The sequence below is a fragment of the Monodelphis domestica genome, chromosome 7 (assembly GCF_027887165.1).
Source record: "Monodelphis domestica isolate mMonDom1 chromosome 7, mMonDom1.pri, whole genome shotgun sequence".
Lineage (NCBI taxonomy): Eukaryota > Metazoa > Chordata > Mammalia > Didelphimorphia > Didelphidae > Monodelphis > Monodelphis domestica.
In genome coordinates, this window is record NC_077233.1 from 227,033,060 (window position 1) to 227,059,256 (window position 26,197).

General features: G+C 37.0%; 1 long non-coding RNA gene across 1 annotated transcript in view; it reads right to left on the reverse strand.

Annotated features, from left to right (window-relative positions):
- LOC130455626 (uncharacterized) overlaps nucleotides 1-24,550 on the reverse strand; it is a 57,704-nt gene extending 33,154 nt beyond the window's left edge. The window contains exon 1 of the long non-coding RNA XR_008913703.1: nucleotides 23,862-24,550. This is a non-coding gene — a long non-coding RNA (uncharacterized LOC130455626). The remainder of the gene's footprint in view (nucleotides 1-23,861) is intronic.
- Between the last annotated feature and the right edge of the window lie 1,647 nt (nucleotides 24,551-26,197).

Below are 26,197 nucleotides of genomic sequence, written 5' to 3' on the forward strand. Positions count from 1 at the left end.
CTAGAATTGTTCTCTGTTGAATTTCATTTCACCTCAGCAGGGATTGCCCAACATTCTGTCTATAGTTTCTATATTTCACTTCTCTAGGTTTTTGTTTGGAAGCCCACTGAGCAAGGGCTGTATCTATTTCTCTGTATTATAATCTCCTTGGGGTGCTCAGTAAATATTATTTTAATAAGGATACCACTTGTTAAGCCACACTCCCAGAGAGCAAGTGTTTTGACTCAAGTTCATCTCCAGTTAAAGATTCAACCAGAGGATAAATGAGATCATAAGCTTATCAGGCATTATTAAAGATATATGATGAATCATTTTCATGATAGTAAGAGAAATGAGAAAAGGCAGAAATTAAAAGCCTAAAATAATAATGAGGAAAGAAATTCTAACAAGGCAGATTTAATAAGAACAAGGAGCTTTATTCTAAACCTCCCCATCTGGTGTTAACTTCCCCATTCTCAAGGGTTTAAGCCATTGTTTCAGGACTTCCTTCTTGTTAAGTGATTGAGGAAAGGATGTTTTCTTTTAGTCTAGTCCTTTCTTCACCTTGAGATTAGTCTCTGGTCTATTTATCTGAGTGCACACAGTAGGTACCTCATATTCATTTATTATATAACATTGAATTGCTTTGAGTATAATAGAAATAAATACCAATTCTGTGTTATACACACACATAAAATGAAGGTTTTGGTAGGGTCCATGAGAAAGGATCATATATTTAGAACTGAAAGGGATTTTGTAGGTCATCTAATCTAGTGCTCTTGCTTTACAAATGGAAACTGAGACCACCAAGTTAGGTTAAATAACCCACACAGGGTCACACAGGTAGAAATAGAAGAGCCAAGATTTGAAATCAATTCCTCTGATTATTGAGCAAATGTTTTTTGAATGTATGATGCTACCTCAAATATAATAGGAATATGTCCAATTCCTGTGCTGCACTCAAAAATATGTTGCTGAATTGGTAGAGTCCTATAGAACAGTGATCTCGAACCTTTTTTTCCTAAACTCTTGGACCCCTAATAGTACAAAAGTTTTGAGCATAACCACCCAATATATTTAAATGTTTATTCATAAATTGTGTATGTCCTATACTAATTATTCAGTAAATTAGAAGACTTCCAAAAATAGTGGTCTTTAAAGGATTCCTACTCTTAATTCTCTAATCCTAGGATTATGTAGACCAACACCATTACTTTACAGAGGGGAGAATGGAGGGCCATAGATAAGTAGTTACCTTTTTCAATGTCATATGTCAAGATAGTCTCAGAGTAGAGACCAGAATAAATTTCTTCTGTCTAGTATTCCTGTCTCTACACCATTTATTTCACTCACAGAAAAAAAAGCATATCCATTTACCATCATATTTTGAAGGGCTTAGAGTTCCTTCTGAGGTTAATAACTAAATGAGCTAAAGATCAGAGATCAACAAAAGCACAATTTACTAATTTATTGATTATTTTTAAACATTAGTCAGGTTATACTCTTAGAGAGTTGCCTGAGCACCAAAGGGCTAAATGACTTGCCCAGGGACACACAGTCAGTAGGTGTCTGGATGCAGAACTTGAGCCAAGGCTATTTGTACTCCAATTCGAGTATATCCCTTGCTTCCTCTCACTTCCTTTCTTCACCTTAAGATTTAGATTAGATTCCTAGACTGGTAGAGTTTAGACACAGTCTTTAACCTTTGTGTGCTGAATGTAAAATAACCAGATGGCTGGCCAGATTTAGTGTCATGTAGACACAGCCCTTGATTTATGACAGTGATTTCCAACCCAAGTTTGCTAACACCCAAAGGGTTTCCTTGATTCTGAAATTCTCAAAACAACATTAACTTGAATTTATCTTTGAAAACAAAAAGAAAAATTCTTCACTCTCTAATAACAGGAAGAGCTTGTATTTTCACACAACCAAACACCAACAGGGTGTTTCAATCCACCAAATGTTATGGGAAGTCAAGATTACAAGTTTAGCATGAGGAGACATTTCAGACAGTGCCCATTGAAATAGTAACCTGAAATTATATATTTATATATATATATATATATGTATACACACACACACACACACACACACACACACACACACACACATATATATATCATTGTTTAAGATAAAGAAAGGAAGAGAATTGGGATTATCTATCTAAAAACTATAAAATAACCTTTTCCTCAAAAATCAAGTTGATAACTTCTCTACCTAAAATCTAATTCCTCCAACTAGTTAAATAAACAGCCCTTAGTTGATATATAAAGATGGTAAAAAATTGAAGGCAGCAGGACCAGGCCAAGAGGAAAGAGTTCTCACTGACAGTTGGCTCTTAGTTGTCTTGAGCAGCTGTGTTGGAAATCACTCTATCAGCCACAAGATACACACACAGGGACCCAGGAACCAGCCATTGGATAAGGGCTACAGTCACAAGACAGGGAGATTAGTCCAACTCACAAGGTCAACCCAAGAACCTTAGACCAACAACCTCCAATTTCAACTCTCCCCCAAGGAAGAGCAATTCTGTCACTCTCCTAAAATTCTGGAACCTTCCTGCTTCTGCCTTGTAGCAGCTGCTTCTTCATTTCCTTATAGTCTCAAAGCTTCTTTTAAAAAAAATCTGCCTTCAAATTGATGTTAAGTATTAATTCTGAGGTAGAAGAGCAGGAAAGGCTAGGCAACTGGGATTAAGTGACTTACCCAGGGTCACACAACTAGAAACTGTCTGAGGCCAGATTTTAACCTAGGACCTCCTGGCTCCAGATCAAGTATTCTATTCACTATGCTACCTAGCTGTCCCATAACCCTACTTTTTACAAAGTAGACAATAAGATTGACTCATCCAATGTCACATAGATAGTAAGTGATGAAGAAATCAAGCCTTTCTCCATTCTCTTGTGCTACTTGTGGGGTATGCAGGATGAGCACTTCTGTTTAAGGGCTTGCAAAACTCTTTTCAGGGATGATCATCCACCTTTTGTATCTACCTGTCACTGAACTATCACCTGCAGCTCCAAGAAGTTATAGCATGCATGGTAGCCATACCCCAGTAAAACCAACTCAGCAGATGAGCTAAACCAGGTTGAGGGGAACCAAGATGACTCAAACCCATTGATGACTTAGGAGGATGTCTACCCCCTTGGGTTGGGCAGATGAGAACAATTTATTCCAAGGCTATGAAAGTAACTGAAGCAGATGGTCTAGTTCAATTAGAGCTTGTTCAGGCATAAAAGACACCACGATCATCCACTGCATCCCAAGCATCCCCAGCCATTTTGACTTGTGTCTTGCCACTGGGCTTTGATGACTCTGGAAGAGAGAAAGAAGCTGATGACTTTGTGCAATCCTGTCTCCCTTAGGCACAGTTTACAGCAAGTCAAGATACCATTCTCAGATGTCATTGGCCCTTTTTGAAAACAAAGGGGGCAGCTAGGTGACTCATTGGATTGAGAGCCAGGCCTAGAGATGGGAGATCCTGGGTTCAACTCTAGCCTCAGACACTTCCTAGTTGTGTGACCCTGGGCAAGTCACTTAATCCCCATTGCCTAGTCCTTCCTGCTCTTCTGCCTTGGAAGCAATACATAGTATTGATTCTAAGATGAAAGGTTAAGGGTTTTTAAAAAAAAGAATGAACAACAGCTGCTTCTGAGACCAATAATACTGAAAGTACTTTGTTGTTCTATGCAGCGGGTTTATGGAAACAGGAACAAACTGCCTATGATAGACACAATATTTGCCTTTAAGGATCTAAGGAGAGTTGGATTTATGCTGGGTCAGAACTTTTGCTACCTGTTGTTGCCCCATCTATGAAAAAAAGCCATGAGTTGAATGTTTTCAGAACTCCTTGCTTTGATTGACAACTCACAGAATCGATTAAATTGAATTCACCAAGTATTTATTAAAAAATAAAAACTATTTATTAAATACTTACTATGTCAGGTAATGTGGTAAACATGAATGGTATAAAGATAAAATCAAAACAATCTTTGCCTTCTAAGAGCTTTCAACATACTGAAATGGAAGATTTATGGAATATTAGATCTGAGAGGAGGGGAGAAGCAGCTAGGATGTGCAGTGGTTAGAACAGCAGGCTTAGAGTCAGGAAGACTTGAGCTCAAATCCAGACTAAAACAGTTACTAGCTATGTGACTCTGGGCAAGTCACTTAACCTTCTTTGCCTCCATTTCCTTATCTATATAAATAAATTGGAGAAGGAAAGGACAAACTGCTCCACTCAGTTGTCTTCACCATGAAAATCCCAAATGGGATCAACGAAAGGTCCAACATGACAGAAACAGCTAAACAGCAACAAATGATTTTAGTCTCGAAATTTTTGCAGCTTATGGGTCTGAACAACAACAACAAAAGAGCTGGAAGAAACCATAGGCATCATGAAAGGCAAGAACTGATAAATCATGCAATGGATAGGGCTTTGAGCTTGAGATCAGGATAAACTTTGCTCAAATCCTTCCTTGTTGTGTGACCCTGGGCAAGTCACAATCTCTCTCTCCAGCCTTGTTTTTTCTATTTTTATCAGTAAAAGGCGGGCAATAAGAATTTTAAATCTCTGGATTGTTGTGAAGATCATATTAGATAGCATTTTTAAATGTTTGCAAGTCCTAAAACATTATATAAATGCTAATTATTATTATTATTACCTAATTCAATCACATTTCACTAACACTGAGGCCCACATTAGGGAAGGGACTCAGGTTAGTCAGCAACAGTTTGGGACTAAAACCCAGGTCTCCTGCCTCCCAGTCCAGTGATCTTCTGTCTCTGCCATATATGTCTTCTCTCGTTCAATGAGCAACTTCCCAAGAATGTCCCTGTGGCAGGTCCTAACTCACACAAAGAAAGAATATACATGGTTCCAGGATTTGAGCAGGGGCTCGGGAGAGCTGGAGTAATTTCAAATTTGGCCCTTGAATCACTGTGTAGCAATTTTCTCTCTTTCCTTCTTCCCTCAGAGACACTGTGAGCAGAAAAGAGATGTTATTTGGGAGGCCCTTCGAACTCCTCCAAAGAAAGGTGCTAAATAAATTTGAAGTATTACTGCATTTTTATTTTACCGAGTCTGCAAATTAATGACCCCAGACCTGTGAAATCTCTAAACTTCAGTTACAGATTCGCAATAAAGGCTGTAAATCTAAGCTCCTTTCAGGGAACATTGACTGTAGTATCTCTTGTTTAAAGGCTTATTCCTGAACCCCGGGGGAGAAAATTGGTTTTCATTCAAGGGGTAGGGCAGTATCATCATCACAAAAGCAGTTTGGAGGTTCAAGGCTAGAGTCTGTGCAGGTTAGGGGTCCCTGATTGGATTTGTTATCTTTCTTCTCTTCCACAGTCAGAGCCTGCCTCCACTAACCTCAATTAGTGATTTTTCAACTGTCTGTTATTCATTAATTTGGAGACAGAAGACCTGCATTGGGACCTGGGGATCTATTGCATTTTAGCTGTGTGACAATATGATCATGAACAAATGACATAATTTGTTTAAGACTTAGTTTCCTCCTCTGTAAAATGGGTATACTAATACTTATGAGGAAAACCTTTGTTAAGAGGTAAAATACAATATAAAATTGAGCTATTTATCATATGGAGGACTCAGGGGAGGATTAGCAATGGCTTAGGGTTATAAGATTTAAATCAATATCAATAACTCCAAGTATTAATTTTATAAAGTTTATTAATAATCACTTGAAGTAGAAAGAATAAAAAGGAAATAAAAATATAAAAACCTAATTACCTAAAAAAATAAGACCACATGAGTAAGTTCTCCTACGTGACTCAAAACCACCTCCACTGCCACGTTTCTGGGAGAAGACAGAGTGAGGGTGGAGCTACACAAAACTTATATCTTCCCTACATCAGTATGTAATTTGAGAAGGAACATGGGAAGCTGGGAAAGAGAGTTCTGCAGAGCAAAATTCTAATTATGCAGGGCAGATTCTATTGCCAGAGAAACTGTTCAACATGTATGCCCAACTGAGAATAGGTTATTGTCATCTCATAAATGAAGGACAGAATAGTCACCACTCAAAAGACGGCATAGTATAATAGCTAGAGGGCTTGACTTGGAGTTAGGAAGATCTAGGTTCAAAACTTACCTCTGATTTTTTTTAACCCTTACCTTCTGTCTTGGAGTCAATACTGTGTATTGGCTCCAAGGCAGAAGAGTGGTAAGGGCTAGGCAATGGGGGTCAAGTGACTTGCCCAGGGTCACACAGCTGGGAAGTGTCTGAGGCCAGATTTGAACCTAGGACCTCCCGTCTCTAGGCATGGCTCTCAATTCACTGAGCTACCCAGCTGCCCCCCTTTGAATTGATTTTAAGCAATTAGGGTTAAGTGACTTGCCCAGAGATATATAGCTAGGAAGTGTCAGAAATCAGATTTGAACCCAGGTTCTCCTGACTCTAGGTCTGACTCTATCCACTAAGCCACCTAACTGCCCCTTATCTCTTATATCTGATTCTACTGGCTATTGGATCAACTAGGGGAAAAAAATGTTTAACCTCTCTAAATGTATTTCCTCATCAATACAATGGGGCTAATGACATCTTTGGAGCCCACCTCTCTGTTGCTGTGAGCCTCAAATGGGTTAATATATGTCAAGGGTTTTGCAGATTACTAATTCTAATTTACAAACTTTAAAGTGCTAAATAAATGTTAGCCATAAATATATATTGTCAGTCAGCCATTGTATAGCCAGCTCCAAAAACGGGGCTCTATTTTCCCTAAAGCATGAGGTATCCAGTTGACACTGGGTAACTAGAATACAGATAGCAGCAAGCCCCTGTGATCAATATAAATGGTTCAGGAAGCTTCCTACATTAAGTTTCTCTGAAGCCACATACATCAGAGAAGGAAAAGTAGGCGTGATGGGTGGAACCCTTCAAAGGGAAATATTGAGCACATATTCAATAGCTCAAGCCTAAAAGTCAATGTGGAAAGCTCCTTCTAGCTAGGGAAATAAGCCAAGCCTATTGAACAGGTTGCTGATGATAGGAGCCCTAGGAAAAAATAACCCAGGATCATGGCTATTGATTGGCTCTCTGGGGACCTGTCTGAAGGGAAAAACTCTTCTGGGAGAAAGAATAAGGTCTCATGTGTTGTATCAAGTTGGTGTGACTTGAAGCCAAAGTATCTTCTTGGTTGTGACATAGAAACAATGAGAAGAGACTTCCAGGACAATGAGCAGAGAGATAGTGGGGGTAAGCTAGCCATGGCATAGTATACACAATGATTTGTGTATGAGAATCAATCAACAAGCATTTATCAAGGGCTGACTTCACTCCATTGTTGTTGCTCAGTCTCTTCATCCATGTCTGACTCTTTATGACACCATTCAGGTTTTCTTGGCGAAGATACTGGCATGGTTTGCCATTTCCTTCTCCAGGTCATTTGTCATATGAGAACACCAAAGCAAACAGGATGAAGTGACTTGCCCAGGGTCACACAGCTAATAAATGTCTGAGGCTAGCTTTGAACTTATGAAAATGAATCTTCCTGACTCTATGTCAGTTCTCCATCTACTGTGCCACTTGGCTGTACCACTTTATCTCAAGATCTATGCTCATGAGAGGATATATCAAATGAGACAACAAGTCCCACCTAATATCATAGAGCAACTGATCTAATGAGGGAAACAACATGAAAAAATTTACATACAACATATAAAGTATAAAAGGGAAGTAAACTAATAGAAAAGGCAATAGAAACCAAGGCAGGAATCACTGCTTGCTTGTTTATCTTTGTTCATTCATGTTTTTTTTTTTTTTAATTTTAAACATTATTTTATTTGGTCATTTCCAAACATTATTCACTAGAAACAAAGATCATTTTCTTTTCCTCCCCTCCCCCCCTCCGACCACCTTTCCCTCTCCCATAGCCGAAGCACGATTCCACTGGTTATCACATGTGTTCTTGGTTCGAACCCATTTCCCTGTTGTTGGTATTTGCATTAGAGTGTTCATTTAGAGTCTCTCCTCAGTCATATCCCCTCCACCCCTATAGTCAAGCAGTTGCTTTTCATTGGTCTTTTTACTCCCACAGTTTATCCTCTGCTTGTGGATAGTATTTTTTAGATCCCTGCAGATTGTTCAGGGACATTGCATTGCCACAATTGGAGAAGTCCATCACCTTCGATTGTACCACAATGTATCAGTCTCTGTGTACAATGTTTTCCTGGTTCTGCTCCTTTCGCTCTGCATCACTTCCTGGAAGTTGTTCCAGTCTACATGGAATTCCTCCACTTTATTATTCCTTTTACCACAATAGTATTCCATCACCAACATATACCACAATTTGTTCAGCCATTCCCCAATTGATGGGCATCCCCTCATTTTCAAATTTTTGGCCACCACAAAGAGTGCAGCTATGAATATTCTTGTACAAGTCTTTTTCCTTATTATCTCTTTGGGGTACAAACTCAGCAGTGCTATGGCTGGATCAAAGGACAGACAGTCTTTTATCACCCTTTGGGCATAGTTCCAAATTGCCCTCCAGAATGGCTGGATCAATTCACAACTCCACCAGCAATGAATTAGTGTCCCCACTTTGCCACATCCCCATCAGCATTCATTACTTCCCATAGCTGTCATGTTAGCCAATCTGCTAGGTGTGAGGTGATACCTGAGAGTTGTTTTGATTTGCATCTCTCTGATTATAAGAGATGTAGAACACTTTTTCATGTGCTTATTAATAGTTTTGATTTCTTTGGCTGAAAACTGCCTGTTCATGTCCCTTGCCCATTTGTCAATTGGAGAATGGCTTGATTTTTTGTACAATTGATTTAGCTCTTTGTAAATTTGAGTAATTAAACCTTTGTCAGAGGTTTTTATGAAGATTGCTTCCCAATTTGTTGCTTTCCTTCTGATTTTAGTTATATTGGTTTTGTTTGTACAAAAGCTTTTTAATTTGATGTAGTCGAAATTATTTATTTTACATTTTGTGACTCTTTCTATGTCTTGCTTGGTTTTAAAGTCTTTCCCTTCCCAAAGGTCTGACATGTATACTATTCTGTGTTTACCTAATTTACTTATAGTTTCCTTCTTTATGTTCATGTCAGTCACCCATTTTGAATTTATCTTGGTGTAGAGTGTGAGGTGTTCATCTAATCCTAATCTCTCCCACACTGTCTCCCAGTTTTCCCAGCAGTTTTTATCGAATAGTGGATTTTTGACCCAAAAGCTGGGATCTTTGGGTTTATCATATATTGTCTTGCTGAGGTCACTTGCCCCAAGTCTATTCCACTGATCCTCCTTTCTGTGTCTTAGCCAGTACCAAATTGTTTTGATGACTGCTGCTTTGTAATATAGTTTGAGATCTGGGACCGCAAGGCCCCCTTCTTTTGTATTTTTTTCATTATTTCCCTGGATATCCTTGATCCTTTGTTATTCCAAATGAACTTTGTTATGGTTTTTTTCTAAATCAGTAAAGAAATTTTTTGGAAGTTCTATGGGTATGGCACTAAATAGATAGATAAGTTTGGGTAGGATGGTCATTTTTACTATATTGGCTCGTCCTACCCATGAGCAGTTAATGTTTTTCCAATTGCTCAAGTCTAGTTTTAGTTGTGTGGAGAGTGTTTTGTAGTTGTGTTCATATAGTTCCTGTGTTTGTCTCGGGAGATAGATTCCTAGGTATTTTATTTTGTCTAAGGTGATTTTGAATGAGATACCTCTTTCTAGTTTTTGCTGCTGAACTATGTTGGAGATGTATAGAAATGCTGATGACTTATGCGGGTTTATTTTGTATCCTGCAACTTTGCTAAAGTTGTTGATTATTTCAATTACCTTTTTGGTTGAATCTCTAGGATTCTTTAAGTAGACCATCATGTCATCTGCAAAGAGTGATAACTTAGTCTCCTCCTTGCCTATTTTGATGCCTTCAATTTCTTTTTCTTCTCTAATTGCTACTGCTAGTGTTTCTAGTACAATGTCAAATAATAGAGGTGATAATGGGCATCCTTGTTTCACTCCTGATCTTATTGGAAATGCAGATGATATTGGCTGATGGTTTTAGATATATACTGTTTATTATTTTTAGGAAAGACCCTCCTATTCCTATACTTTCTAGTGTTTTCAATAGGAATGGATGTTGTATTTTATCAAAGGCTTTTTCTGCATCTATTGAAATAATCATGTGATTTTTGTTGGTTTGCTTGTTGATATGGTCGATTATGTGGATGGTTTTCCTAATATTGAACCAGCCCTGCATCCCTGGTATAAATCCTACTTTATCATGGTGGATGACCCTTCTGGTCACTTGCTGGAGTCTTTTTGCTAGTATCCTATTTAAGATTTTTGCATCTATGTTCATTAGGGAGATTAGTCTATAATTTTCTTTCTCTGTTTTTGATCTGCCTGGTTTTGGAATCAGTACCATGTTTGTGTTTGTAAAAGGAGTTTGGTAGAATTCCCTCTTTGCTTATTATGTCAAATAGTTTGTATAGTATTGGGATTAACTGTTCTTTGAATGTTTGATAGAATTCACTTGTGAATCTGTCGGGCTCTGGGGATTTTTTCTTAGGGAGTTCTTTGATGGCCTGTTGGATTTCATTTTCTGATATGGGATTATTTAAGAATTCTATTTCTTCTTCTGTTAGTCTAGGCAGTTTGTATTTTTGTATATATTCATCCATATTGCCTAGATTGCTGCATTTATTGCCATATAATTGGGCAAAGTAATTTTTAATGATTGCCTTGATTTCCTCTTCATTGGAGGTGATGTCCCCCTTTTCATCTTTGATGATGTTAATTTGCTTTTCTTCTTTGCTTTTTTTAATTAGATTGACCAGTACTTTGTCTATTTTGTTTGTTTTTTCAAAATACCAGCTTCTTGTCTTATTTATTAAATCAATAGTTCTATCACTTTCGATTTTATTCATTTCTCCCTTAATTTTTAGGATTTCTAGTTTGGTTTTCTGCTGGGGGGTTTTAATTTGATCGCTTTTGAGTTTTTTCATTTGCATTTCCAATTGATTGATCTCTGCTCTCCCCAGTTTGTTAATATAAGCATTCAGGGATATGAATTTACCTCTGATTACCGCTTTGGCTGCATCCCAAAAGGTTTGAAAGGATGTCTCGCCATTGTCATTTTCCTCGATGAAATTATTAATTGTTTCTATGATTTCTTCTCTAACTAAACGATTTTGGAGTATCATATTGTTTAATTTCCAGTTGGTTTTGGATTTGGTTTTCCATGTACCATTACTAATCACTATTTTTATTGCCTTGTAATCTGAGAAGGCTGCATTCATTATTTCTGCTTTTCTGCATTTGTGTGCTATGTTTCTGTGACCTAATGTATGGTCAATTTTTGTGAATGTGCCATGTGGTGCTGAGAAGAAGGTGTATTCCTTTTTATCCCTATTTATTTTTCTCCATATGTCTATTAATTCTAATTTTTCTAAGATTTCATTCACTTCTTTTACCTCTTTCTTATTTATTTTTTTATTTGATTTATCTAAATTTGATCATGGTTGGTTTAAGTCTCCCACTAATATGGTTTTACTGTCTATTTCTTCCTTCAATTCTCCTAGTTTCTCCATTAGAAATTTGGGTGCTATATTATTTGGTGCATACATGTTGATTAATGATATTTCCTCATTATCTAAAGTCCCTTTTAACAAAATATAATTACCTTCCCTATCCCTTTTAAACAGGTCTATTTTTGCTTTGGCTTTATCAGATATCGTGATTGCAACTCCTGCCTTCTTTCTATCAGTTGAGGCCCAGAAGGTCTTACTCCATCCTTTAATTCTGACCTTGTGGGTGTCTAACCGCCTCATGTGTGTTTCTTGAAGACAACATATGGTAGGGTTTTGGATTCTAACCCATTCGGCAATTTGTCTACGTTTTATGGGTGAGTTCATCCCATTCACGTTCAAAGTTATGATTGTGACTTGTGAATTCTCTGGCATTTTGATATCCTTCCCTAATTCTAACCTTTCTTCTTTAGCTCTAACCTTTTAATCCAGTGATTTACTTTAAATCAGTCCCCCTTGTCTCCTCCCTTGATATGTTTCCCTTTCTAGCCCCTCCTTTTTTGTTCCCTCCCCCTGCCCCCTCTCCTTCCCTCCCCTTTTGTTTTCCCTCTCCCCCTCCCCTCCTTGGTTTTCCCTTCTCCCTACCCTTGTTGGTAAGATAGAATTCAAGATCCCAATGGATCTGGATGTTTTTCCCTCTCAGAGTTGATTTCCCTGAGAGTAAGGTTTAAGTAAAAACTCTCTTCCTCTCCTTCTTATAGGAGTTTTCTTCCCCTCCCCTCCCTGTGTCAAAGTTCATTTTCTATCCAATTTAAATCAATACAACAAATAATACTACTATGAGTAAGGTACTCTTCTAGGCACACAAAAACAACATTTTTAAAAGCAGTCTTTGCCCTCTGAGCATATTCTGGGAAGGAGGAAGGGTTATAACATTTACAACAACAACAACAAAAAAAGCACAGTACAATTTGGAGAAGAAAACATTAAGGGCTAAGGGGACCAGGAGAGGTTTCCACTACGTCAGGCAATAAGACCAGAAATATTGGTGGGTTTGTCATGTAATGAGAATGAGGGGTGACAGATGGGCAGTATGAGTGACAAATTAGTAACCATGAAAAATAGAAAGAAACAGAGGACAGCCTCTAGCACATTCAAAAGATCCTCAATGGGTGATTTATGAAACAATTCCAACAAGAATCACGTAGGAGGTATCTATCTGTATAGTCTCCATTCCAACGAGAATATAGATCCATTCAAGTACTAAAATCTAATCTACTCTTATAGCACCCCTCCTCTACCTTTCCCCCTGTCCTTTCCTCTTCTCCCCTGCCATTCCTCTTCCTTCTCCTCTTCCTTTCCCCTCCTCATCTTCCCATCCCCCCTTTTCTCCTTTATTTCCTTCCCCTGTTCTAACTTATCCTTTTCAGGCCAATTGTTTATATGGGGTTGAAGGTCAAAGTGCCAATAAATCATCTCTTACCTTTCCTTACTTATGACCTCCATGGTCTTAGTTTTTGTACATCTCTAATGCATTCACCACAAATTATTACATTTTATCATTATCTGTATTTTTGTTTTAGTCCACCTATGATGTGTATGGGGTTTATGGGGTGCTCAGGGAGGGGTAATATCTCTGGTATGGAGGGCTTATCATGCCCTTCTAGGGCAGCTCTCCAGCCACTGACCCTCACCTGACACCCAGCTCTCACTTGTGGCTCCTAGTAGCTGCTAGCATGCGGCAGTGGCCACACCCCGGGCAACGGCTTCGACAGGCTGGCTAAACCTTGTGAGGGTAGCCATCAGGTCGACTTCAACCCCTGGTGAACTAGGGCTTTGCTCACCCAGCATGTGAAGACTGCTTTGGCAGAACAGGCGGAAGAAACCAACAAGAAGGTTCAATGGCTGAGATGGCAATGCAGCAAGGCACTGTGGAGTGCTTAGAGCGTGATGGAGCACAAAAGACAACACGGCCATCCAATGCAGCTGAGGAAGTCTCCAGGTGTAATGACTTTTCGTGCCACTGGACCCAGGCTTCCAATGCCGAGAGAGTGGGACTGTCTCTGTGCATCGACTTTTCCACTTAAATCTTCATGCACAGGTGTCTTTGTGCACAAAAACACACAAAGACAATCGTCATCCTCGGTTCGAGAGACAACCAACACCTATGATGTTGAAGGTCTCTTAGGAATGGTACTATCTTATCCTAAGTTTTTATTTCACCCAGTCCAGCACACTTCAGACACTTAATTAACGTTTATTGGATTGAATTGAACTATCTGTCTTAGAATGGGAGGAGTTCTTAACCTTTTTTAAAGTCATGGACCTCTTTCAGTGTAGGGAAGCTTATGAATCCTTCTCAAAATGTTTTTAAATAATTGAAAGAAAGGCTAAATTTCTATTAGAGGTTAGTGAATATAAAGATGTTATTTTTTCTGATTAATTTCATGGACCCCACTGAAATCTTTCAATAGATTCCTTATGGCTCCAAGGCCCCCAAACGAAGAGCCATACTAATCCAACCAGAATACAGAGATTCAAGTCAAGAAGGAACAGTGGCAGCTCTAGGTGAGTTAGGATGACTTCTCTATGCATAGTAGCCAGATCCCCAAAGAATTCCAGATTACTGGGCATAGATACTCATAGTCAGTTCACTCTTCCTATTCTTCACACAGTCCCATTAAGAAGAAACCCCAAATGTTGGCATTTAACCTTTCCTGGCTTTAGTCATTTCATGTCTAAAATGAAGATCTAGAATAAATGTTGTATAAGGATCATTTCATCTCTAAACCTAGAATCCTGATTTTTAATAATGATAGTGACCAGAGTATTCCAAAAATCTTAGTGAAATGTTAAACTTTAACACTTGAGAACTGCACTAAAACTTCTGGACATCTTATACAGTATATCTCTTTAAGGCAAGACTTCTTCAAATTATGGCATATGATTGTGATGGAATACTATTTTGCTATAAGAAATGATGAGCAGGAGTTCAGAAAAACCTGGAAGACTTATGTGAACTACTGTAGGGTGAATGAATAGAACCAGGACAGTATTGTACACACAAATAGCAGTATTGTAACAATAATCAACTGAAAAATATTTGGATACTTTGATCAGTACAATGATCCATGACAGTTCCAAAGAACTCATGATGAAAAATGCTATTTACCTCCAGAAAGAGAACTGATGAACTCAGAGTACAGAGCAAAGCCCATTTTTTCACTTTATTTTTCTTGCTTTTTTTGCAACATGGTGAATATGGAAATATATTTTACATGACTTCACATGTCTAATAGGTATCATATTACTTGCTTTCTAAATAGTTGATGGAGAGGCTGAGGGAGGGAGAGAATTTGGAACTTAAAATTATATCAACCCTAAATCTCCATTCCTTGATTTCTACACATTATTCCTCTTAGTTATGCCTTTAAGGATTTAGTAAAACAAGTGTAATTTCTCTTCATATAACAGTCTTTCAAATACTTCAAGACAGTTATTATGATCCCCTAAGTCTTCTCCAGGCTAAACATATAAATATGTACTTGATTTTGCCATAACCTACAAGTGTTACATTTCAACAATTAAGAATTTTGAAATTCCTTTATTCTACTATGCCTTCTAAGCATTCTATCTTTTCTGATGCCTCAGTTCATCTAAACCTGTTCCTGGTCTTTACTATACCATACTTGCAGTTCTTTCACCCTTCAGTCCTATCTCAAGAATCACTCCTGCTCTGATTTTACTTTTCTTCTAGCTCAGCCTAAACTTTCTAGTTAGCCAGTTCAATGTTACATTGTACTCTACTCTTTTCTCCTTTGTCCCATTGTCCTACCTATGCTCATCTCTTCACAAAAGCAACCCTAGATTATTCCAATCATACCTCTGCAACATCTACTTACATGAAACTTAACAATGGTGGTGGGAATCTCACAATGTACTTCCTGTAGTCACATAAATTTATGTTATCTAATCTCACATGGTTCTTTACCGAAGCCAGGAAATCCTCTTACTCCTCCATAATTGGTTCTTTATCACAGACCCTGTAATTTTTGTTCAAAACCTTCTCTTCTTACCTCAAGACTCCATATGATCCTATCTTTTCATTCTCATCTCATACTTTATTGAGAATGTAGAGGTCATTTCCTGAGCTCACTATTCTCTCCTTCTTTACATCTTAAAATCCTTGCAGTCACTCACCCTTTATTTCACAAAAGAGGTAGTGGTCTTTGCCAAGGTTAACTTGTCTACATGCATCCTTGGTCTCATCTCCTACCATCCCCAGCAGATCTGGCTCGTTATCTTCCCCTATTTTGCTATAATCTTCTGTCTCATTCCCTACTATCTACAAATACTTCCAGCTCCCACATCCTAAAAACAGAGACAAAGAGCTTCACCATCCTCAAGCTGTCATCTTACATTTTTTCTCCCTTGCTCAGGAAAAGTCCTAGGGAAAAAAAAAACCTGTCCATTCTCATTTTCTCCATTTCCTCTCCTCTTTCACACTTTTCAATCCAACTTCTGAACTCATCGTTCAACTGCAAATCCAGTAGCCTATTCTCAACCCTTATCCTTCTTGAATTGTTTTGCACCTATGCCTTCTAGATATTCTCTCATCTCCAGCCAATTTTGCCTGCTCCTTATCATTCACAGCTACAAGAACATTATCTATACAGTGTCTCCATAACATGTTCTTCTAAACTGATGGAATTGCTTCTCTTCTCTTCTGTTCTGTTCTGTCTCTCTGTTTCTCTGCCTCTGATTCTCTTTGTTTCTTTCTCTGTCTGTCTGTCTGTCTCTTTCTTTCTTTCTTTTTTTCTCTCCTGAATGGGTTCATTTATTACCTCTATACCTCTGACTTGTATATCTATAGATCCAGTCCAATTCTCTTTCCTGAGCTCCAGTCTTAAATCACTAATTGCTATTGGACATTTTGAACTAGCTTTCCCATTGGAATCTCAAACTTGACATGTGCAAGAAAGAAACAAATTTATTTCCACTAAAACCTACCCTTATTCCAGATTTCCCTATTTCTGTTAAAAGTATCACCCTCTTACCAATCAACAGCATCACCACCCTTCCAGTCACAGGTTTACAACCTTCAGGTTATCCTTGACTCCTCATTCCACATACCCTATCCATTGCCAAACCTTATCAGATATTATTCTCTTAACACCTCTGACATCCATCCCCTTCTCTCTATTCACACAGTTACCACTCCATTCCAGTCTTTTATCACTTCTTGCCTGGACTTTTTTAATGGCTTTCAAATTGTTCTTCTTACCTCATCTTTCCCCTTACATTCTCCACACAACTACCAAAATGATTTTCCTAAAGCACAAATCTGATCATGTCAGCTCCATATTCAATGAACTCTGGTGACTCTCTCTTACCTCCCTTGCCCTGGTGCTTAAAGCTTTCTGTTTTTTTTCTTTTTCTTTTGTTTTTTCTAGGCCCTGATCTGCCTTTCCAGCTTTATTATTGTATATTACTCTTCTTCCTATATTATGGTACAGCCAATTGCCATTCTTGTTTTTCCTCACACACAGCACTCAAACTCCAGGTTCTAAATCTTTTCAACATGATCTGGGTCAAATTGGAAGGATATTTTCAGTGAATGCCTCAGGGCTCAATGTTTGGTTCTGTGTTATTTAATATTTTTAAATTTTTATTTATTTGTTTGTTACATTTAAATTCCCTTCTATCTCCCACCCTCTCTCCCCTCCTCTAACTAGAGAAACCATCATTTAACAAAAAGATATATGTGTGATTTGGGGAAAGACATATAAACTTGCTAATGATACAAAACAGGAATGGATAGCTAAGTCACTGGATAATTGAGTCAGGTTTCAAAAAAAATCTTCACAGGGAAGAATACAAGTTGAATTAAATAAAGTGGATTTTAATAGAGATAAGCATAAAGTTTCCCATTTATGAGGTGAAAAATGAACTTCACAAATGTAAAATGGAGGAGGAAAGATTGAATATCTGAAGAAAAAAAAGATCTAGGGATTTCAGCTCCATATGAGTCAACAAATGGCAGCTGAGAAATCTAAGGCAATTTTATGAAGAGAAGCAGAGTTCAGGACTAAGATGGTATTAGCAATGCCAACTCTTTCTTGGCCAGATTACATATGGAAAATCATGTTCAGTTCTGGGGGTCACATTTTAGGAAGATCATTCATAAGATGGAAAGCATGCAGAGGAGTGCAAAGAGAAATGATGAACAAACTTCAATTCATAACATACCTACTCCTAGTCAATCCACTCCAACAATATTTAATATGGGGAACAATAGAAGAAAGTGAGCTCATTTAATAAATCAATCAAAAACATTTACTAAATGTCTACTATGAACAGCCACTATTCTAGATACTGGGGATACAAAAATAAAATAGAAAAGCTCTACCCTCAAAAAGCTGTCATGAAGGACAAGACAAATGAAAGTAAATATAAAATATATACATGTATATATATGTGTAGCACATTAAAAACATAAACAAAAATATGAAGTGGGCAAGTTTTCAAAGCATTTTACATATATTATCTCATTTTATCATCACAAAAACCCAAGGAAGTAGCCAGAGATGTACTAGTAAATATTTAGCAAGTAGCTTTAAAAAAAAAGATGTATGTACAATATTCTTTTAAGTTCAATCTGCATTATTAATATTTTCTCTATAACTTTCTTAGGTCTAGTGACAGAATAATAAATCAAGCTCTGATTCATAGCATTTGCCAATTTCCAAGGTGTAAAATACTTACAGTGAAAACTTTACTGGCTTTCAGCCATTATACGCTAGCTCCAGTACCCTAATGGATACAGGGGAGGGAAGACAAGAGAAAGCAAAGGAAGACAAGAGGAAAACATCCCAGTTGGAAAAAATTGACAAACAGTCCAAAAGAATCAATCATTCGATAAACATTTATTAAGGACCTACTAACTACCAGACCTATACCAAGACCTGGGGACATAAAGAAGAATAAATGACAGACAGTTTCCACCTTCAAAGAGCTCACCATCATCCAGTAAAGAAGACAAGGTGTAAATAACTATGTACAAACAAGCTATATGTAAGATAAGTTGGAAATAATCAAGAGAAGGGCTCTAGAATTAAGCAAAAAAATTCCTATAGGAAGTTTCATTTTAGCTGAGACTTGAAGGAAGCTACAGAAACTAGGAAGAGGAGATGAGGAAGGAAAGCATTCCATACATGAGAGGCAGCCAGTGAAAATTCCTTGAGGGTTTTGTAGACACAGAAAGAAGCCCAGTGTCACCAGATCTCAGTACAAGGAAGATAAAAGGTGTAAACTTTACATAGTAAAGCATGAAAACACTGGAAAATAAAGAGGGAAAGATATGAAGGTATTTGAACACCAAACAGAGGACTTTATATTTGATATTGCAAGTGATAGAGAACCAATGGGAATTTACTGACTGGGGGAAACATGGTTAAACATTAACTTTAGGGCTTTAAAAATCATCTACTCTTACTATCTTTAGTTTGCCAATCAGGAAATTGAAATCTCTAGAAATAAGGTGACTTTTACCCTTGGTTACATGAATATCCTCGTAGAGCTGGAATTAGAATTTGGATACACTGTTTTTGTCCCTATCCAATATTATCTCCATACTTAAAACTCGAATTTTCATTGACTGTAACAAGTGAAAAGAATCATAAAGACAAAACTTCTCTGAAATGATAGTATAAATAAATGAGGAAGTAGAATTCAATTTATAAAAATTCAGTTTTATATTCAACCTTTTATAGAATATACAGACACTAAAAAAAGATGTCAGTGGATCCTAAAGGGTCCTGAAAACCTTCGGGGGTCCCAAAGAATTGAGTAGAATGAGCTGTAGAGAGAAAGATGATGTGTCAAGAGGGCCAATGAAGCTGGTAGCAATCAGAGGCAAGGTTTATTGATCACAGCTAGTATTTGATACAGAAAATGGCATGGGCTAAGGGATAGGTAACCTTTTTCCATGGACAATGGTTACTAATGATTTACAATCTTAATACAATGACTTAGTTTATCTCACCAAAACTTGACCAGAGTTTTCTATAGGATAATAATTCAATATGTCAATGTGTACAGAGTTTCTTATAGAATTCTTGCACCAGTAATTTCTTGGCAGAATATACAGTGTGAAGGGGTTGGATTAAGTTCTCATGGGGGGGGGGGAACTATATGTCTGGTTCTAGTTAGCTGATGGATATAATTTTACTGGGGTCTATTCTCACTACTGGGAGCTACAAAGAGAAAAAGGAGGGAAAAATCAATTCTGATTAAAAGGCCCTGATTATTGGGTTGGCTCCAGGCAAGTTTTATTTATTCATTTATTTGTTTATTATTTTAAAATTCACACATAGCTTCCTTTTTCACTCCCTTTCCCACACTAGAGATGACATTATTTAACAAAAGAAAGCATATATATATATATATATATATATATATATATATATAAAACACTTTGTCATGCTTATTTCTATTTATCAGTTCTTTCTCTGGATGTAGATATACACACATTAATCTTTAAACAATATTTCTCTTGTTTCTGCTTGTTTTACTTTTCATAATTTCATGTGGGTCTTTCCATGATTTTAAAAAATTAACCTACTTGTCATTTCTTATGGTTCAGTAGTATTCTATCATAATCATATGCCACAACTTATTTAGTCATTCCCTAATTGATGGGCTTCCCTTCATTTTTCAGTTCTTTGCCACCACAAAGAGAGCCAATATAAATATTTTAGAACATATAGGTTCTTTTTCTTTTACCCTGATCATCTTAAGAAACAAACCTAATAGTGGATCAAAAGGTGTACGTGTGTGTGTGTGTGTGTGTGTGTGTGTTGAAGATGATAATGTTGAATGTGACCCTGTAATATAGAAATTAGAAGAACCAATAGGTCAAAGACCTCTAGAGAACTCAGAAAATAACAGCAACAATTTTAAAAAGTCTTGAGACATTCTCTCTCCTCTCTCTCTCTCTCTCTCTCTCTCTCTCTCTCTCTCTCTCTCTCACACACACACACACACACACACACACACACACACACACACACAAACACAAGAAACTGATGCTAGAATAAAATAAACTTAACAATTAAGAAATAGGCAGCTAAAACTTAAAAATGAACATTTATAAAGTAAGTAAGCAAGTTGTTGCAATAGCAGGAATTTATCTTTGCTACCCTCCCACCATTATATCTGAATGAGTGAGGAGGACTAAAAGGGTTAACAGCAGGTAATGGACTTCAATGATTATAAAGGAAAGGGCAGTAGTGGGGAGTAGCTGAGAGAAGAAAAGTCAAAGGCATTTTTTTTTGTCCAAACAAGGGGCCACAAGATCAGAGCCCAAAGGCCAGGTAGTTCAAAAGAGGGTCAGGGTCTTTATTGATGTGAATAAAGAATGATTCTAAAAAGACCAAAGAGGATGGCCAAGAAGATTCAAGGAAATCAGCTAGAATTGAGCAGTACATTAAGAAACAGAGTAGTGAACCAAATGGCCAGTTGGGAAGTAAATAGAAATGAACTCTGGAAATGGATTTCTGAAGTGTACTTCGAAGGATCTACAGGAATTTCTTGGTCTCTGCCTCCTTTAGTGACTAAAGGAGTTTGGACTTTATTCAGTAAGCAGAAAGATGTCATTGAAAACCCTTGAGTAGGAAAATACACTTTAGGAAAATTAATCTGTTATCAGGATAGATGGGCAAAACTAGAGACAGATTGGAGTCGTGTAATATAATTCCTATTTTAAATTTTTTTCCTGATCACTGAAAGATAGTTGTACAAAAATATTCAATTATATTCTACATAATGGTAAAAAACTGGTGAGAAGATTTATTCTTAATATTTGTATTGTTATGGAACAACCTCCAGGAAGTGATGCAGAGCGAGAGGAGCAGAACCAGGAGAACATTGTACACAGAGACTAATACACTGTGGTATAATCGAACGTAATGGACTTCTCCATTAGTGGCGGTGTAATGTCCCTGAACAACTTGCAGGGATCCAGGAGAAAAAAACACCATTCATAAGCAAAGGATAAACTATGGGAGTGGAAACACCGAGAAAAAGCAACTGCCTGAATACAGAGGTTGAGGGGACATGACAGAGGATAGACTCTAAATGAACACTCTAATGCAAATACTATCAACAAAGCAATGGGTTCAAATCAAGAAAACATCTAATGCCCAGTGGACTTACGCGTTGGCTATGGGGGGTGGGGGGGGAGGAAAAGAAAATTATCTATGTCTTTAACGAATAATGCTTGGAAATGATCAAATAAAATATATTTTAAAAAAATATTTGTATTGTTAGATTTATAATAAGGATCTATAACATTTTTTCAGTCTTTTTTATTCCTTTGGCCTTACAATCTTAGGAATGCCCTCACATTCCCTATTCCAGAGTAGCTTATAAATTTTGGATAATTATCTTGTCTACTAAACAAAACCTCATTTTGGACAAGCATGTCCAGTGGCAGCATGACATTCTCCATCCACGAATTAGAGATGTCCCAGGTTGTTTAGAGGAGGGCTGAATGATGAGATTCCAAAATTATATTTAATGCCTCAAGATGCTGAATGAATTTGTTTTTGATCACTAATAGGAATTTGACAAAGTGAGGAGAGCAGTTTTACAGAAATTTTGTTTAATTTAAGTACAGATAGAAAAATAGAAAAGAGGAAAGAGATTATTACTCTTATACCCTCTAAATATACCTAAAATTCCTAATGCTACCTAAAATTTCCTAAAACTATCTCAACTGTCTTCTGAGAAAAATTTCTTCTGCCTGGCATGCCAGACCTATCTAACCTATTCTATCTATAAATTATTCACTAACTACTTTAAAACTTAAAAATTAAAGGGTTGGACTAAATGTATAAAAATGTGGTCACCAAAATTAATATATCTCAAGTCAGAATGACTGTTTTATGGTAGTTTATTTACAAAAGGAGAAAGAGTGAAAATAAGGAAACAAAAGAGAATAGATAATTACTCCAGCCTGGTCCCAACCAGGCAGGGCTTCAGAGGCCCCAGCAAATGGGGCCCAGAGGTAAATTAAACATAGGTTCTATCCACAAGGGTTCCTCCATGACAAGGGGCCTCTCTGAAGGCTAATACCTCCAGAAAAGTCAGGAAAGGGAATCAGCCTTTTTCAGTCACCCACATGGTAGTTCTAAGGGAAAATCAAAGAGCAGTCTGAGGTCCCAATCTGGAGCTCCGTCAAGGTCAAGTTCCAAGGTGAAAAAGAGCTGGTCACAGGAAGTTCTTGCCATTTTAAAAAACCCTTTCTTTTATTACTTCCTGTGCCCTCCTTCCACTTTACATGGACCAATTGCAGCTATAGCTTTGCTTAGGACTGCCCAGGGGGCAGTCAGTTGATTCTGATTCATCACCCACTAACACACACATGGGGTACAGACCTCCCCATACATAAGGATAAGTGGGGTGTATATGCTTCTGGTGATTAAGTCTAAAAATGGGCAGGGGTGAGTTAATTCCATCTTCACACTACCTAATTTCCTAAAATAATAGCCACCACTCACTCATTCCTTCAATCAGTTTAATATAGCAGCCCAACTGTCAGCAGCCAACTGCCAGTAGCCCCTTGCCTCAGAGACAGGCCTCCTATTCTCTTGAGATCCCAGAGGCAAAAGACCTTCTTCTCTCGGTAGCTGCTTCCTTTATCTCCTCACTGACCAATTGTTCCCCCTAACTTCCTGCCTGAGGGCAGGCTACTTCCTCTGATTCCTATCAGTTCTGATGTACTTAGAAACCCTGCTCTCTAGCTTCTCTAGATTAAGAAAATCCTTTTAACATATCCCCTCTGAGAGCCTTTGGGAGAGTAGTCTCCCCAATGGATCTTTCAAACATAACTGTCTTACACTTATACTCATATTCCCTAGTCAAAGTTGCCTATACTATTAATGCTTTCTGGTAGAAAACTATATTAATATGAGAAACGCGAAGAAGTAAATAGAGAAAGAAAGAAAGCAAAATAAATCTTGGTTTACAAGTCTCAAATTACAAACAATTACAGTTACAAATTTACAAATAATTGCAGTTACAAATAACACAATCCTGTCTAAACTCTACAGAAGTAAGAACCTGAATATTTTAATCCAAATTCAACAAATACCACATAAAAAGTTAACAATTATTATTATGTACAAAAAATGTACAAGAATATTATATAAATACAATATCCCCCCCTGAGGTCAGTGTTGACCAACACTTATAACCCTTTGTAACACTTTATCATTTACCTATCATTCAGTTATTTTAACTTTTCCACAATCCTATAAAAGTATATTAATAATAATAATTTCTAAACAGAAATTCTATTGTATAACATAAATTATGCACTTACCTATTGGCTATTACTAATTCTGTTTTGAAATTAAACCTTTTATTGCAAAATATATATATATATAAGTTCAGGAGTTCAATGTTATTGAAAATAATGTCTATTTGTCTCTGTAGTCTTATCCTTGATCCATGCAGTCAATCATTTCTGATGGAAGGTACTCTTTTCACATGAGAGCAATGGATCCACAATGCCTTTTCTCCAATTTTTATAGTTGTTGGGATTGTTAACAGTACTTAGAATGGACCCACACAGGCCAGCTGAGTTGTTCCTATGCACTAGAAGATCTAGAATGGGATACTGTTATGTCATAGAAATGACAATTATAAAGGATGCAAAGAAACAAAGAAAGATCTATGCCAATGATGCAAAAATGAGGACAGCAAAATTTGGTAATGCATGGCAATAGTAAAAATACTAACAGCATTAACATAATGTCTTAAATTTGCAAAATGCTTTCCAAATGTTATCTTATTTTATCCTGACAACATCCCTTAGATACTGATATTTTATTAGTCACACTTTACAGATGAGAACACCAAGGAAGTTAGAATTTGAAGCTAAATTTTAACACAGGTCTTTTGGCTCTAATTCCAGCACTCTGTCCACTGAATTTATTTTTCCTTTTTGTTTTGTGGATTGGTAAGTCAAAGAATTCATGATTCAGAGGGTCAACTTTATGGTGATAGGTCTTTCTATAGTTGGCAAGGCTGATCCTGAGAAAGCAAGACTGTGACTAATATGCTGAAATTTAAAAAATAATAATAATTCATAAGAGAAATGGCCATAAAACTTTTAACATTCACAGATGGAAAAGAGAACAGAGTAAAAATCATTTTAATTAGTCTTGTTCTGTTAAAGTTTATATTCTATTTTCTTTCTCTTTTTTAATAAAAAAAATTAATAGTTCCTATTTTATAGTTTTTATGGTTCAATTCAATTTCTGTTCTAAGTATTTTTCCCCCACTCCAGTCCATCCTCCACTTAGCTCTCAATCTGATCTTCCTAAAGCATAGATCTTACCAAAAAAAATAAATAAATAAACACAAAAATTCTAGTGGCTGCCCTTGACCTCAAGGATCAAATAGAAAATCCTCTCTCTGGCACTCAAAGTCTATTATAACCTGATCCCCTCTGCCCTTTCCATTCTTACACTTTACAACCCCAAATGCATTTTTCTTTGATCCAGGAGTAGTTCCTCAAAATCAGACACTGCTACTGTGACTCTGGGCATTTTCACAGGTTGTTTCTCCATCTGGAATTCTCACCCTCCTCATCTCTATCTCCTGCCTCTCTTGGTTTCCTTCACATGCCACTTAAATTCTTATCATTTACAAAATGCCGTTCCTTTTGTTCTTCTAAATGAATTTTGTTATTATTTTTTCTAGTTCAATAAAATAATATTTTGATAATTGTAGTGGCAAAGAACTGGAAATTGAGAGGATGATCATCATTGCTAAGTAAGTTGTAGCATATGATTGTGAAAGAATACTACTGTACTATAAGAAATGATAAGCAGGTTATTTTTTTCAAAAAAATGGAAAGACCTACATGAAATTATGAAGAGTGAAATGAGCAGAACAAAAAGAACATTATATACAGCAACAGAAATATTGTTTGAAAGATAACTTGTATATGTCCACCTTCAGAGAAAAAACTGATAAATGGAAACAAGCAGTACATAATTTTTATATACTTTTTTTGGTTAAATAATGCCTTCTTTAGTGTGGGGAGAGAGAGAGCTGGGAACTTTAGCATAACAAACTAATTAATAATTTTTAAAAAAGAAGCCTTTCCCAAATTCTCTTCCTTTTAGCACTTTCCTTCTATTATTGATTATTTATGCTTTATATAGTTGTAGTCTCTCATTAACGGAGGATGATGATTGCCTTTGTGTGCTTTCATCTGTGATGTAGATGAGTGTGCACAAAGACACTTGTGCGTGAAGGAGATTTAAGTGGAAAAGTCGATGAACAGAGACAGTCCCACTCTCTCGGTGTTGGAAGCCTGAGTCCAATGGCATGAAAAGTCATTACACCTGGAGACTTCTATGTTTTATATATATAAATTATATATATATATATACATATATATATAACAAGATACACATGCACAGATATATAAATAGATAGATAGCTATTCAGCATATGTGTGTGTGTGTGTTTGGGTGTTTCTTGTTTGTACCTAGTTGGTTGTTTATTGTCTCTCCCATTAAACTCTGAGCCCCTTGAAAGCAAGAGATATCTTTTATCTTTCTTTGTATTCCTGATGGACACAAAGGCACAATGCCCAGAATGTGGTAGAAGCTTAATATATTTTAGTTGACTGACTCACTATTT